This window comes from Peromyscus californicus, unplaced genomic scaffold (genome assembly GCF_007827085.1).
Source record: "Peromyscus californicus insignis strain IS unplaced genomic scaffold, ASM782708v3 Scaffold_12__1_contigs__length_115047231, whole genome shotgun sequence".
Lineage (NCBI taxonomy): Eukaryota > Metazoa > Chordata > Mammalia > Rodentia > Cricetidae > Peromyscus > Peromyscus californicus.
In genome coordinates, this window is record NW_026294413.1 from 39,501,958 (window position 1) to 39,517,451 (window position 15,494).

Genomic DNA, 15,494 nt, shown 5'->3' on the forward strand with positions numbered 1-15,494 from the left:
ACTAAGGCAGCACCCTATGGAAACAACGTTTGTCTCCTAGGTCAGGCAGATAGCTTTATTTCTTGTGTAATTTAAACTGAGAGCCTCCTTTCTTATACAGCCTTACTTACCTTAGAGACTTCTAACATTTTACCTAACCACTTCTAGGAATGTAGATTGTGCATATAAATTCCCTTTTTGATATATTAACCTTAATAATATTCGAGAATACAATAGCTACATATTTTTGTAAGCCATGCTCCAGGATTATTTCTGAGTTTGAGGAGAATTATATTCACTTATCTAATATTTCAGAGTTCTAGACAGTAAACAGAATCCTATTTATTACTACTCTAACGTAGACATATCAGTTGTCCATTTTAATCACATGGTAGCAGGAGACATAAACGGGAGAAGATCCTTCTAGAGCTTCGAAAATGGCTCAACAGTTAAGAGCACATCCTAATCTTGCAGAGGACCCAAGTCTGGTTCACAGTACACTGTTTGGTGGCTCAATACTGCCTGCAACTCCAGCTCCATGAGATCTTACGTCCTTCTCTAAATTCCATGGACATTTGTCCTTATACCTGCACATAGGCTTACATAAACACACATACATGTATACAATTAAAAATTTAAAAAGATTTTTCTTTATGCTGTAACTAGTGAATGTCCCACACACCTGGTTGAAAAGGTTAATTGGGCATTGAATTAATACAGAAAATCATTTTTCATCCTTTTGATACTATTATTTATATGTGTTTTAGAAAATTTTAGAAAGCCTAATCAGGGTAAGTTGGTAAATATGTATTTTTTTCATTTATCTCTGTTTCTTTTGTCCTGCCTCTCTTGTTCCATCATTTTCCCTCCCCACTTCTCCTCTGTTTGTTTGTTTGTTTGTTTGTTCTCTCTCTCTCTCTCTCTCTCTCTCTCTCTCTCTCTCTCTCTCTCTCTTTCTTTTTTTTTCTTCTTTTGACACTGGAGCTCATTTAGTCGAGACTAATCTCAGACTCACTATGCTAACAGAAGTGGGCTGCGAATTTCTCATCCTATTAAAGGTACGTAACCATGAGACTCATTTGAGAAATGTATTTCTCAATCTCGAAGTCATTTAATACTGGCTGTCTACCACCATGGTGATAATGAGTTGATAATATCAAATGGCCTAAAGTAACAATTTTACTTGTTAATAGAGGGCATGAAAAACTGTAGGGAACAAGTAGGTCTTATAACAGAAACCTAGGGGCTAATTGTCCTTGAGAGAGTTTAGATAGGTCCTAAGTGATCAACAGGAGCAAGCTGTAGTGTATAGTAGTTTAATAGGCTTTTCTAACATTATTTGCAGCTGATTCTACCCAGCTTCTTAGAGGAGATCATTAAATCAATGTTCAAGTATAGAACAAGTGAAGCTGTTAAAACAACCATTAGAGATATTTCATATTAGAATGTCAAAAAGTGAAAGAAAATCATCAAAACATACAAACAAAATAGTCTGCAATGACCATCAAGATTGCTCAATGGGTAAAATGCTTGCCAGGAAAGATTAATAACTGGAACTTGATCCAGGGAGGTGAAGTAAAGGTGGGAGGAGAGAAGTGACTCCTCAGAGTTGTCCTCTGACATAAACGCAGGCACACACACACACACACACACACACACACACACACACACATACACACACACACACACACACACACACACACACACACACAGAGACAGACAGAGACATACAGAGAGAGAGAGAGAGACATAGACAGAGATCACATAGCCACATGCACACATCATGCTTAAACATACACGATAATAAATCAAAATTTAAAAGCACAAATTAAAGTACATGTGTGCTTTAATGTGTCTGGGATGACACCTTGTATATATACTATAGCAGCAGCAACAACAGAAAGTTACAAGAGCACACTTCCCCTTTGATGCACTTAGGTAATGTGCCTACTCATGCCCATTTTGTTGGAATTTCTGTATCTTTCACAAGTCCTGCTGCTTGAACAATATGTTCTCCTTTGTATGTAGCCAACTCTATTTGGCAAGCAGCATCTCCAGCCATCTGTAATTGATGCATAGCTAGTTTTGTTAATCACTCCCAAAGGCATTTACCACATTTTTTTTTCTTTTTCAATTAATTGGTCCCAGGTCATTTCATCTTGCTGGGAGTTGCACTTACAGGTATCTAACACAACTGAGGAGACTGACATATTGGCGGGATCCCTGGCCAGTGAGAACATTCCAAGAATGATCATGCTCTGGTAAAGAGTGTTGTGCTGAGCTAAAATGAAATCCCAATGCGTTGACTTGCTTACATTGTCAAACTGGCACAAAGAGGCAAACGAAAGTGCTGCTATATCCCAACTACATTCGCAGGTCTCTACATTCTTGACCTCAGACAAGCACCCTTGCGCTCAACCTTCTGATAGTAATTGAATCTGAGAAATGTGATAGAGAACAAAACAGCGCATTGGGTTGGTTCAGACATCATCACACTAGAAGTCTCTAGGTCTCATTCAGATTTTGCTTTTGCTCTTTGAACTTTCAGAGGGACGTGGTCCTTGAGGGTGTGATTCTGTTTGTTCCCTCACTGGTCTTGATAAAGTTGTTATATATCAATGATCAGAGGATAAATATATGAGAAAGTAAGATGTGAGAACACGGAAGAATGCAAAACAAAAACTTCCTGCCTTCCATGTTATAAGGAAATGCTGTGCATTGTGGTGATATACTGTGTACTCTAATAAAATTTGCCTGAAGATCAGAGAACAGAACAAACCACTAGATTAAACATAGAGACCAGGCAGTGGTGGCACACACCTTTAATCCTAGCACTTGGGAGGTAGAGATCCACCTGGATCTCTGTGAGTTCAAAGCCAGAGCTGTTTGTAAAGTAGTCAGTAGTGACTGGTCCCATTCTTTTGGTGAAAATGTGATCCATTCCACTTTAGCACCAAATTCTGCATAAAACTCAATTATCCCAATCCAGCCTTATCCCACATTTGTAATTGTTCAAAACAAAAATGTCAGATTAGAAAATAGTAGGTAAATGTTGCTACTTTAGTGAAAACTGAAACTCACCTCCTATATTTACTGATGTTCCCTATAGATTGCTCCAGTTTGTTGTTGGATAAAATATGCATTCTACTTGTTATTAATAATTCTGCAAAAAAAGTTCTAGAATTAAGTTCATTTCTAAATTCAACCTTCATAAGCAGTTACTAGCATTAGTAGAATACATTGCTTTAAAAGCATAACTTTGGTAATGTGTGAATAAAATAAAATATTTAATTAAAAGTGTGGTTAACATGTTTCCTTCAGGTTGAACATGGACACTACTCTTTTGAAGCTCAGCTGTTATGACCATCTACAGGAGCTCTAGTGAAATCAGGTCTGTTAATGTTCCTGCATGACGCAATCCAGGAGAAAAGAGGGTCCAAGATTCAGGAGATTCAGAAGGCTCTTGGGGTTCTCAAGCATCCTAGAGTAGGGGCAAGAGAGATGGCCCAGAGGTTAAGTACTCTCTGCTCTTCTAGAGGACTCAAGTTCAATTCCCAGGACCCATCCAGCAGCTCACAACTGTCTGCAATTTCAGTTACAGGAGATTCAATGCTTTCTTTGACCTTCTTGGGCACCAGTCAAGAATACATTGTACATACATACATGAAATCAAAACACTCATACATAAAACAAAATGAAATAAATTACAAAATAAAGAATATTTTAGCAGATGCTCCCCAAGATTATAAGGGAGGTAAATAATCAACCGAGTGAGAGTCCCCTGGTGTAGCTTCATATATGTCATTTATGGTTTTTGAGTTGTCCATGATTCTAAAATTAACTCCGGTAAACTTCCTAGTTGATTCATCTGGGCTTGCAAAGAGTACTTCTGATTTTGGTTTGCAGTTACTCTCTCTTTATCTGGGGTAAATAGACATTTATTTGAGTGTGCCCAGGAAAAGTCAAGCAATACAAATTAAATTATCAGAAGTTACTGTAAATTATTCCTGGAGATTAAAATATATACCATTGTATTCTGAAGAAAAAAAACACTCTTTTAAAAATTTTTGAGAATTTCATACACGAGTATTGTATTTTTTTAACCAAAAAAATAAAATATTATCCTTTGTAGAGAAAAGAATGGTAATTACTTGTAAATCAATAAAGAACTTTAACAAACTTCGTGTAGCCATTCATCAAGTATTGATTGAAGGCTTGATACGTACCAGGCACTCTGCTAGCTGCTGAGGATGCGAAGGTAAATGAAACGTGGGGAACCTACGTTGAGGTTGGATAGTAACGAACTCTGTTCTTTGGTTTGACTAGGGAGAGACTCTGGCTTTTCACATTTCTACATTGGTACATTCTGCAAGCACATCTGCGATAGACTTGTAAACTGTGTTCACAAACCTGTTTGTATAGACTGTACATTCTAAACCTTTTCTTACTTCCTTCTGGTGACCTTTCCAAAAGAGCTCTATGAGCAGAAATGTGATAATTTATGCTTTCAAACTTCCATGTCAAAAATAACTCAGTTCTCTTGGGTGAAAAGGAAACCTCACAAGGAGCAGCTTGCCTTTTAATCTTCATCAAGGGGGACTCTGAAACAACTTGAGATTTTTTAGTGCCAGCCTATCCCTGTATTAATATAGTATTTCATAGAGTTTCTGCACTAACTATCTTTGGGTCTTCTCATAAGAGCCCTATAACAGTCATAAATACTCCTCCAGAGAGCAAGATAGAAACTGAAAGGCCTGTAATAGCTATCATAAATGAATAATAAAATGTAGAAAAGACAAGCCACCATGAAAATGGCAAATGAATATGATGACGTGTGTACTATACATGAAGTAATTATTTAAGTGACATATTTACTGAAATTCTGCAAAGCTTCTTGTGGAGTCTGCAAAATTTAGCAATGCCTGAACATATTGTAAAATTGGATGCATGAAAAAAGGTTACTCAGCATTATAAATCTTAGTAAGTTTTTCTTTATGTGTCTTTTAGAATTAGATCAAGAAAAAACGTCTCCTCATTTTGACTCCTAAAGATTCTGTTTTTCCTTGTATTTTTTTGAGGGTTTTAATTGTTTATATTTTTCCATTTATGTCTCTGTATCTTCTTTTCATTTTATGTTACTGTTTTTCTTGTCTGGGTACTGTGGACTTGATTGATGTGATGTTAGACATAGAGATCTAAAAACCTCTCCAGTTCTTCCAGAGGCCTGAGATGGAAACTATGAGGAAGGAAGATTCTTACTATATTGGAACTCAATCAGGAAGAGTCATTTCAGGATCAAAGAGTCTCTCTTTTCCACTCATCTTTTTCTTGTAGCTAGTAGCTTAGTAATGTTATAAACTTTAAAAATTTTATAAGCCCTCATGGTACTGAACTAGTCCCTCTGGATTAGTGAGACAGTTGTTTAGCTTGAACTGTTTAGGGGGCCCCCAGGCAGTGGGATTGGGACCTGTCCCTAGTGCATGAGCCAGGTTTTTGGAGCCTAGTGCCTATGGTGAGACACTTTGAGCAGCCTTGGTACAGGGAGGAGGGGCTTGAACCTGCCTCAGCTGAAAGTACCAGGCTCTGCTGACTCAACATGGGAGACCTTGCCTTGGAGGAGGTGGGAATGAGGGGTTGGTTGTGGAGGAAGGCTCAGGGGCAGGAGGAGGGAGGACAGGGAAATCTTTGGTTGGTATATAAAATGAATAGGAAATTCTCTTAATAAAAAAAAAAAAGAAGTTTTATGATCCAGGAGACACACATCCATACTTTTATGACAAGTTTTCCATCATGGCAGCCAATGAGCCTGATAAAGTGGTCACTGAAGATCATGTAAGCCTTGATAGCAAAGAATAGAGTACAATAGGAATTTCTTTAGGCTGCCAGCTCCCAAATAATGACATGAAGACTTCTTATTAACTATAAAAGTTTGGCCTTAGCTTAGGCTTTTTCCCAACTAGCTCTTATAACTTAAATTAACCCATTTATATCAGTGTGCATTTTGCCAGGTAGCTGGTTACCTCTCCTCCATACTATGCATCCTACTTCCTCCATGTCTTGCTGGTGAATTTCCCACTATTCAGATTCTTCCCCTTGAGCTGCTCTTTCTCCCTGGAAGTCACACCTATCTTCTCCTGACTAGCTATTGTCCATTCACCTCTTTATTAAACTAATTAGAAGGTGCCTTGGCAGAGACACATATTCACAGTGTAAAAAGAAGGTTATCCCACATCATTTCACTCATTTTGTCTAATTAAAAAGGAAAGATTTTAACTCTAACGTATTAAAACTATATACAATAAGAACAATTATCAGCCGGGCGGTGGTGGCGCACGCCTTTAATCCCAGCACTCGGGAGGCAGAGCCAGGAGGATCTCTGTGAGTTCGAGGCCAGCCTGGGCTACCAAGTGAGTTCCAGGAAAGGTGCAAAGCTACACAGAGAAACCCTGTCTTGAAAAACAAAACAAACAAACAAAAAAAACCAAACAATTATCAGGTAAGAATTATTTGATATCTAGTCCATTTGTATTTGGCAAATTCAGACAATGTACTCTATTTTCTATCCTGTCTTGGTGAGTCCAAATTTTTATACCTAAACCACTTTCTATTGTAACTTGTGTTACCAGCCTAAAAATATCATTTTAGACTTTAAAACATTTTCTTAGATATAAAACTTAAGCTTTTATGTCTCTCAAAATTTATAAACTTTACATCTCTTTTGTGAGTTCTTTTTATGAATTTGGTAAAAAATAAATAAAACTGTACAAATATAACTATCTAGTCTTCAACACCATCTGAGACTTGAGAAGGAGAAAATACCACTTGAGTAAATAGGAAGTGCAAATCAAGCAACTTCCAAAACTATAGAAATGACAGAGACAGTTGGCTGCCTGAACAGTCACTCAAGTTTCCTCTGTAATGTTGGGGCATACGTCTTTGGCCTACAGGCCTAAAATATTAGATAGACTTTCTGTGAAGCAGGATTTTGAAGGAATGGCCTACGTTTTCTTGGCAAAGTTTGGCAGTTGACTTCCTTTGTGTCCTGCTTGTCCAGTTTGAATAGCGTAGTGTCAGCAGTCGAGGCAAGGGTAATTTCTTGTCCAGTGGCTAGCTATGTCACATATAAAGCAAACTCTATGTGGAGGTTCTTTGATGCCAACCATCTTCTCTAAAATAGATTGGTACTGCCATGAACAGATGTATCTCACTGTCCTGAAAAACCTTATGTTATTAAAACATTTAAAATGTCATAATATGTAGAACTCTGAAGTGTTTGGAGACCACCTATCTATTTAAAATGTATCTGTTTAACCTTGAAAATATACCTAAGATGACTACAAGTTTGATTGTTATAGATGACAAACTACTATCCTGTATTTCTTAATTATCCTGAACCATTTGTAATAATAGCTATCAAAGACTAGAACTTTACATTATATTTTAAAGTGAGCTGCGTAAGTACAGTATGTTAATCAAGAGTAGAAACATATATACAGTATGTAATAACAAAAATAACCTAAATTTGCATAAATATACAAAAATACACACCAATGTAAAATATTTGAGATTAGTAGCTACTTTTTAGCAGATTCAATAATCTACCCTTTTATTCTATCATTCCTATATCCCCCTTTTTCTTTTCAGAAAGAGATCCCTGAATCTAACCTGATTGTTATTATGTTATAGTTATCATGACTAATACACAAATTGTAACCAACCCCCTAAATAATTACAAATATCCATAACCCATCAAATAACCAAAACCACCTACCCCACCTCTCAGGAATATGGGCATCATGTTCTTAAACTTGCTTAATGTTGTCTGGGTGTAACAGCATCTTTAGGTGATCTAAAGAAAATTGAAATAATGGTCGAGTCCTGTGAAAACTTGCTGTATCATTTGTTGTCCAGTATCTGTGTGATGGGAAAGTGAAGAGCTTATCTGAAGTCCTGGCTAGAGTAGTCTACGAGGCTTGACCATATCAGTTACCACTTTGAAGTTGTTCTGGATGCAGAATTTGGAGAAAACTTCATCAGAGGTATTCTGAGAAGCTGGATCACCTAGGCTATGTGTCTTGTTTTCAGTGATGTCTAGTCTTTTTGTTCTGAAAACATATAAACTTTTAAAGGTAGCATACATATCTACATCAATACAAGTATGAAATGTTAGGTATGCACAGTTCAGCTAAACATGATTCTCTGTTCCATATTTCAGCAGGTAAAATACATCTGTCAACTTTCTAAGTCCATTTTGACTACATAACCAAACTGTGTTATAAATCTCCATCCATACCATATAAAAGGATGCCATGTAATAATAAATCATGAAGACTCCATAGCCAAGAAGATTTATCATTTCTCATCCAGTCTCACAGCTGTTTCCCCAACTTTCTCTCTCTCACTGAAAGTCACACCTATCCTCTCCTGCTTACCTATTGGCTGTTCTGTTCTTTATTAAGCCAATCAGAAGGTGTCTTGGCACAGACACATCTTCACAGTGTACAAAAAGATTATCTCACAACAAGGGAGAGCATCACTTTTAAAGTCACAGGAGCATCTAGGCTTTTAGCAAATTCCAGGATTCCTTTCGTATGACTCTCTTATGGATGCTTCAGCACAATGTCAGTCATCAAGTTCTACATCTTTTCCCAGGTCATATCCATAATTGACATGTGGAGGAAGCACACAGAAAACTATGCCACTGATCTTCTCCTTTAACCATAAAAGCCATAAAGAGTACATGAACGATGTTCTGGAAGATCAGTAATCATCACATTCTAATATCCCAGAAAGTTTATTCAGTCTTCTGGGTGACACTAATGGCATGGACTATTGATGAGAGTTACTTCACAATGTCAAAGCTTTCATGGGTGATCTTGACTAAAAGATACAAGAAGTTTTAGATTTCAACATCAGCATCAACTCATTCTACTTAAAACGGATTTTGTTCCTTCAATATGAATAGGGACTGCTTTTATTGTAACATTGGCCTTCCAAAGGCTGAAAATATGGCTAAACTGGATAAAGGATGGTGGGAACATCCATTTTTACAGCCTTGAAAACAATCTTCAGATCAAGTATACAAAATGGTCACATTTATTTGTTCACCATCAAAATCCTGTCTCAAGAAGGAGCATATCACTGTAACTACATGATATCATGCTTCTATGACTAGAAGGAGAAGAGACTTCTTAATTTTAAATAATTTGTGAAGTAAAGACCTTATATATTCAAGGTGTACAACATGATGTTTGACTTATATATACAGTGTTAAAATAAAGATAATTGATGCAGCCATCATACCATTAATTGTATATTAGATCATCTGGACTTGAACACACATAAGTAGAAGTTTCTAATCTTTGATCAACATCCTCCTCTGAGTATCTCACCCCCAAAAAAATCTTACCACATGAACCTCAGAAAGAAACAATATACCAAATAATGTAGTCTTGTGGTATCATAGGAACTAGTAATGAAACTGTTCCAGAAATTCAGCAACAAAAATAAAATCAAGAGTGTGTGATTGTGGGATGGGAGGGTGTATGCATAAAGAAATTATAAACAAGAAAAAGTACTGCACACCCGAATTTCAGAGAGATAAAGGGAGAGAAATGAAGCCAACATTGTGTTGAGCTTAGTTAAAAAAGCAATTAGAAAAACCTCTAAAAGACCTTCAGAGAACTTGCTGAACAAACACCTGTTTTGAACTACTGCATTGGCTGACATCTGTCAATTTTCTAACCAGAGGTACGATGTACTCATATTTTAGCCATCTGATTTCCAGTCACAAAGTTTTTAATATAGGGAAGTCTTCTGTTTAAATAAGCAATTGTTTGTCATTAAGAAGACTATGGGAAACAATCACTTTTGTTTGTTTTGTGTTAATGACAAAAACATGTTACTGAAGGTGGAATTAGAAGCTTGTATGCTTTAGGGTGAAGTCCTTACAGGCAGTTTTTTTAGTCAAAAAGTCTTAGGCCAACAAAAACAGTCTTTGACTTACTTCCAAGGCTTACCAAACCTGAAGACATCAGGCTTTGCTTTTTTGCTTTGGTTGGCAGCCCACTATAGGTGCTCTTTTATCTGAACGCTTGCAAGAACACGCTCATTTCTACTCTCTTGTATCATACCAACTAGAATAACGTTCCCAATGTCCAAATTCCATCATGTAAACTCGAAACTCTCTTCATCTATCTTCCAAAAATCTCGCCATAAGCCAGCTTTACAGTTTGTTAAAATTTCACAGCAGTCCAGAAATCAGATAATTTCTGTAGTGAACATAAATTTACTTGTGCATATCTACTTAGGGCATATCTACTGCATCTCTCCAATACTGCAGTTTACTCCCAGCCATCCAAGTCATTATTATTTTGTTGCTTATAGCCAGAGATGTGATGGTCTTAGGGTGAAAAATGAACTTTCATCAGATACTTTATGTATGCATGTTTGTGAATGTGCAGATAGATGATAGATAGATAGATAGATAGGTAGATGATAGATAGATTATTGATATAAGCATCTGACTACTTTCTGTAGTTTATTTTTTTAAGTAAGATATTGTGTTGGTATATGCTTAATTAGGCGAAATTTTCTTCTTTTTTACTGTTGATTTTTTAACGTACCTCTGAGATTTTCAGGGAAGAAAAATGAAATTGTTCTTTGTTCAAGGATATTAATTTTGAAGTTTGTTTATAATATAAGCAGAAAAATTATTTATATTTATATTTAAATTTATATCTGAAACTTGCCATACACCTCACTGTTTAGTTTACTCATGATGTGTGCAAAGAGCACATGATACTGAGTTTTGTTTTTGTTGTTGTTAATGATACAATGCACTTAGCTTCTTGGTAACTCTCTTTATTTATAAAGAAACATAAAGTTTCATGGATGTTCTACTAAATTATTTGAATAAAACAGTGTAAAAGCAGATCTCAAATTAATTATAAAGTGTATAGAAAATCAGTTTAAAAAGCTCCTGTCTTCTTTCGGCCTGTCCAACTTTACAAATAAGACTAACAGCATGCCCTAATTTACTGTCTTAGAAATTTGTGTATAGATTATAGAATAAGCATTGTATTATAATTACCTGAAAAATAAATGTAAGTTCTTCATAATAGATAACGAATTTTATGAGGTCAGAGAAATTGATCAGATTATTTTTGTTTCTTTAAGTCTGGACAAATTGTTTCCCTATTTCAGTGTTTATTAAAAGAAAAAAAAGTTTTACTGTTGGTAAAAGTGACTGATATTTACTTCATAAAAATGCAAATCTCTAAGAAAATAAATTATAAAATCCTAGCATGGAAATTAAAGCTATCAAATTCCACATTTTTCTTTTCTATAGTGTCTCCTGGTTAATCACAATAAAGAAGAATATCTGTTTGATCCTTGCTCTTTTTAAAATATTTGTTACCATGACAATATGAATCATGATGCCATGGCAGAGGCTAAGTGTGGATGACAATTCAGTTTAATTTACTGAGACCATTTCCTGTGTCTCTTCATTCCCTTTTGCATAGCCAGAATTGACTATGGTACATTTAAGCAGAGATTAGTTGATGCCTGGGGGTGAATAGGCTCAGATATTAGGCTTGCGGTAATAATACACTTGACAGTACTTGGCAAGCCATGGATTTCAAAGTGTCATCATTTCACTCATTGCTCCAACAAGAATTGATTTTGTTGAGAACTGTATTGGAGAGGAAGTCTGTTGTCCATTACCATTCATCACACATCCCGTGTTGCTCAGGCTATTGTCTTTGTCCTTCAGTCAGGGTCTGCTTCACTGGCGTGAGATCACTTGTTTCTTCATTATCGCTGTCTGCAGCAAGCAACATCTACTATAAAATATTTTAAGACTGCATTAGAATTAAACATTAGTTTACACTGCCAATCGTAACTGCAAGAGAAACTTAATCTAAATGAATAAACTCTTTTTTTTTTTTTTTTTTTTTTTTTTTTTTTTTTTTTTTTTTTTTTTTAAATTTCAGATTGATTTTATTTTCTCAGCCAATGACAGTGAGAATGCAATACATGACACAGAATTGACAGTACTCAGTAAAGACTGCATGCATTTTCTCTCTGGAAACCACGAATTCTATAACATTTAACATTCTTATAAAATAAAGAGTTAATTGAGAATAATTCCTTAAATTACAATGAAAAGTTCATATTCCATCGCAGTAAGCATGGCGGTAAGCACTGTCAGATGACAAATATTTTGAAAATTAAGATTCCCTTTGGAAAGATTTTTTAGGATTTAATACCAAATTTTTTTTTTTTTTTGTGTATCAATTCCTTGTTTTTATTGATACCTGTTATCATATATAAATATCACCATCAAAAGACATTTTGCATATCACATAATATGATAGGTTATTACGCACTATATGAAAATATTTTTCTCCCCAAGAAGCTCAAAATTTTACAAACTTTTCCAAATATTTGGTTATTACCTTCTTTTCTCTAGTACAGTAGGAAAAGTATTTGAAATTCAGTTTGCAGGTTGTATGTCTATCTAAAATTAAGACCTATTCTAGGTAGGGAAGCTTAATTAATTCTACAGAGAGAACCAAACCTGTTCTATCCAGTTAAGAGTGGCGAGTTGCTGGGCCTAACTTCCACCCTCCCTCTGCATGCTTTTCTTCTTCAATAAACTGCTGATTACTGATACTTGAAGCCATTGTTCTAAGACACTGCTTTCTTTTCCATTCTTTTTTTTTTTTCCCCCTTTTCTATTTTAATAAAAAGGAAAAAAAAGAAAAAGGTTATAACAAACAAAAGAAAAACTATATACAAAAGTACAATGACTATATACAATATATACAAGTAATAAATGTCTAAACAATGTCTAGTCCATTTGTATTTGACAAATTCAGAGAAAATAATTTCATTATCTATCCTATTTTGTTAAGTCCAAAATGTATCTAATTCACTTTCTATCCTAATTAATCTTCAACTATAACTAACTAACCTTCAACTATAACTAACTAATCTTCAACTCCCTCAGAGACCCAAGAAGGAAATAATATTAGCTAACAAAAATAAAAACAGAAAGTGCATGCAAGCAACTTCCAAAAAATTTGTGAGTTGACAGAAACAGCCAGCTGCCTGGACAGTCACCTGAGGTTTCTCCACAGTGTTGGGGCATCATCTTCAGCCTATAGGCTTAGCATATCTGACAGACTCATTTGTGAAGTAGGATGTACACAAGGTCGACAGTTTGAATAAACTCTTAATGTCAGGATCCCAGGCACCTCTCACTGTAATAGAGGTGCATTAGAGAGGATTAAAGCTTAGTAGTGTTCCTGAATTTGGTGCCTATACAAGAATACATTCCACTTAAAAATTTAAGAATCCCTGACTAACTCACAGAACAAATTCATCATACTTTTATAGAAGTTATATGTTTTAATTTCGGGGAGGGCATGTATGCGCTATAGCTCATATATTGTGTGTATGGGGGTTGGATCAGAGCACAACTTTCAGAAATGTGTTGTTCCCTCTCACTATGGTTTCCTGGGATCAAATGCAAGTCAATCAGGCTGGAGCAGCAAGTACCTTCATCTACTTTAGTCTCACTAGCTCCTTATTAGGATTTCATTCTTTAATAATTGTAGTCTACGTGTAACACTACCTCAAAATGCATGAGTCACTGTATTGTATGAAGAAAGATTTAATTAAGTTCACAGTCTGAGGGTAGGAAAAAAATCAAAATCAGACAGTTATTATTTGCTGACAGGCTCAGGCTATGCCATAACATGGCATTTCATGATGTGTGTGTGTGTGTGTGTGTGTGTGTGTGTGTGTGAGAGAGAGAGAGAGAGAGAGAGAGAGAGAGAGAGAGAGAGAGAGAGAGAGAGAGAGAGAGAGAGAGAGAGAGAGAGAGCAGGAAGTATTGTTCTTCAAGTACTGTCTGCAATTTTTTCAATAACGTCTTTTACTGGCTCAGAGATGGGCGAGTAAGTCAGACTGGCAAACCAGCATGCAGTGTATCCATTTGCCTCTGCCATTCCAGTGCTGGGATTGGAATCATGTTCCACCACACCTGGCTTTCCCCTGAGCTCTGGGGATTGAAGTCAGACCCTCCTGCTTACAAGGAAAACACTTTCCCCTCTGAGCTTTCTCCCCAGCCCTAAACATTACTTTTGATTAAATGAAATTTATAAGTGGGTATTTGGCACATTTTTTATTTCAATCAGTTTCTGCATGAAAAATTTATTCAGCTACAAAACAAAGAATTCTTGCCAACATGGACTTATTGATAAGCATGTATGTTTAAAATGTGTCATAAAAATAAAAAAATAAATAAAATCTGTCATTTTCTTATCATCTCTTCCCACTCACGTTTAACATTTTGAATGCTAAATAATATCAACTGTGTCGATAGTATGAGCAATGTAGGAGATCATCTAGATTTTGACAAACTTTTAATTCACTGAAAATAGAGTCATGGCTATTTTTCGGAAGAATGTTGCATTTCTTCTCTTTTCTCCCACTGTACATTTATTTATTCAGCCAGCAGTCACCTAAAAGGGCTGATCCTGCCAGACCATATTACCAGGATCCCTCATTCCCTGATTTCAACTTGGCTCAGATCGTAAGCACAGTGACAAGAGATTAGAGAAAGAAGGAGTGGGATTCTCGTATTTATTTTCTGTTTATATCAGTGTTGACTGTGGCTTAACCTTGACTGTGTGTTTCTGCCTAAAACGGTAATTGTTGAAAAACAACCCCTCTTTTCTACCTACAGTTCTCCCTGTGGACTCTGGTACACCCTGTGGCTGGCTGACCCTTCCCACGTTGCTACTTCATCATTTCTTGCTCCCTTAACCTTGGCTACCGATTGTAAAGTATCTCTGTATTAAATTCTCTTCTATCTCCAATTTGAATACAACATCTGTTTTCTGTCAGAACCTTGATTGACAAAGAGAGTGTCCCATGCCTTCCAGGTCCATTATTCCTGCAGTGTATTCTCCTAAGTGTTCAGTGTGTTGAGGGATTACTCTGAGGGGATTAATCTAAAGTATGAGTTTGGAATTTGTTCTTAACAAATTTTAAAAGGCACCTCAGAAGCTCTATATTCAATTTTTTTTCTAGCTTCCTAAAATAGCCATTCAGCTTCACTTGAGTGTCTTTGTAAGGAATTAGCAAAAACTATGCCATCTTTTCTTAAGTTGTATTTTTTCAAAGAGGGTTTGCCTGGCCAAGTTGGAAATATCTCAAGTTTTCTATATGTGTTTTGGACATCATGATCTTGAACATAGACGCTCATAAAATATTTCTGGTCTCCTACTTGTAAAATAATTAAAAAAAAAACCCGACATATCAGACCATATTTTTGAATGTGTATTTAACATGCATTTGTGCATGTTCACGTGTGTGTGTTGTGTGTGTGTGTGTGTGTGTGTGTGTGTGTGTGTATGTGTGATGTGTGTGTGTGGTGTGTGGTGTATATTTGTGTGTGTAGCCCAGAGGTTATGTCAATTGTCTTACTTAATTGCTCCACT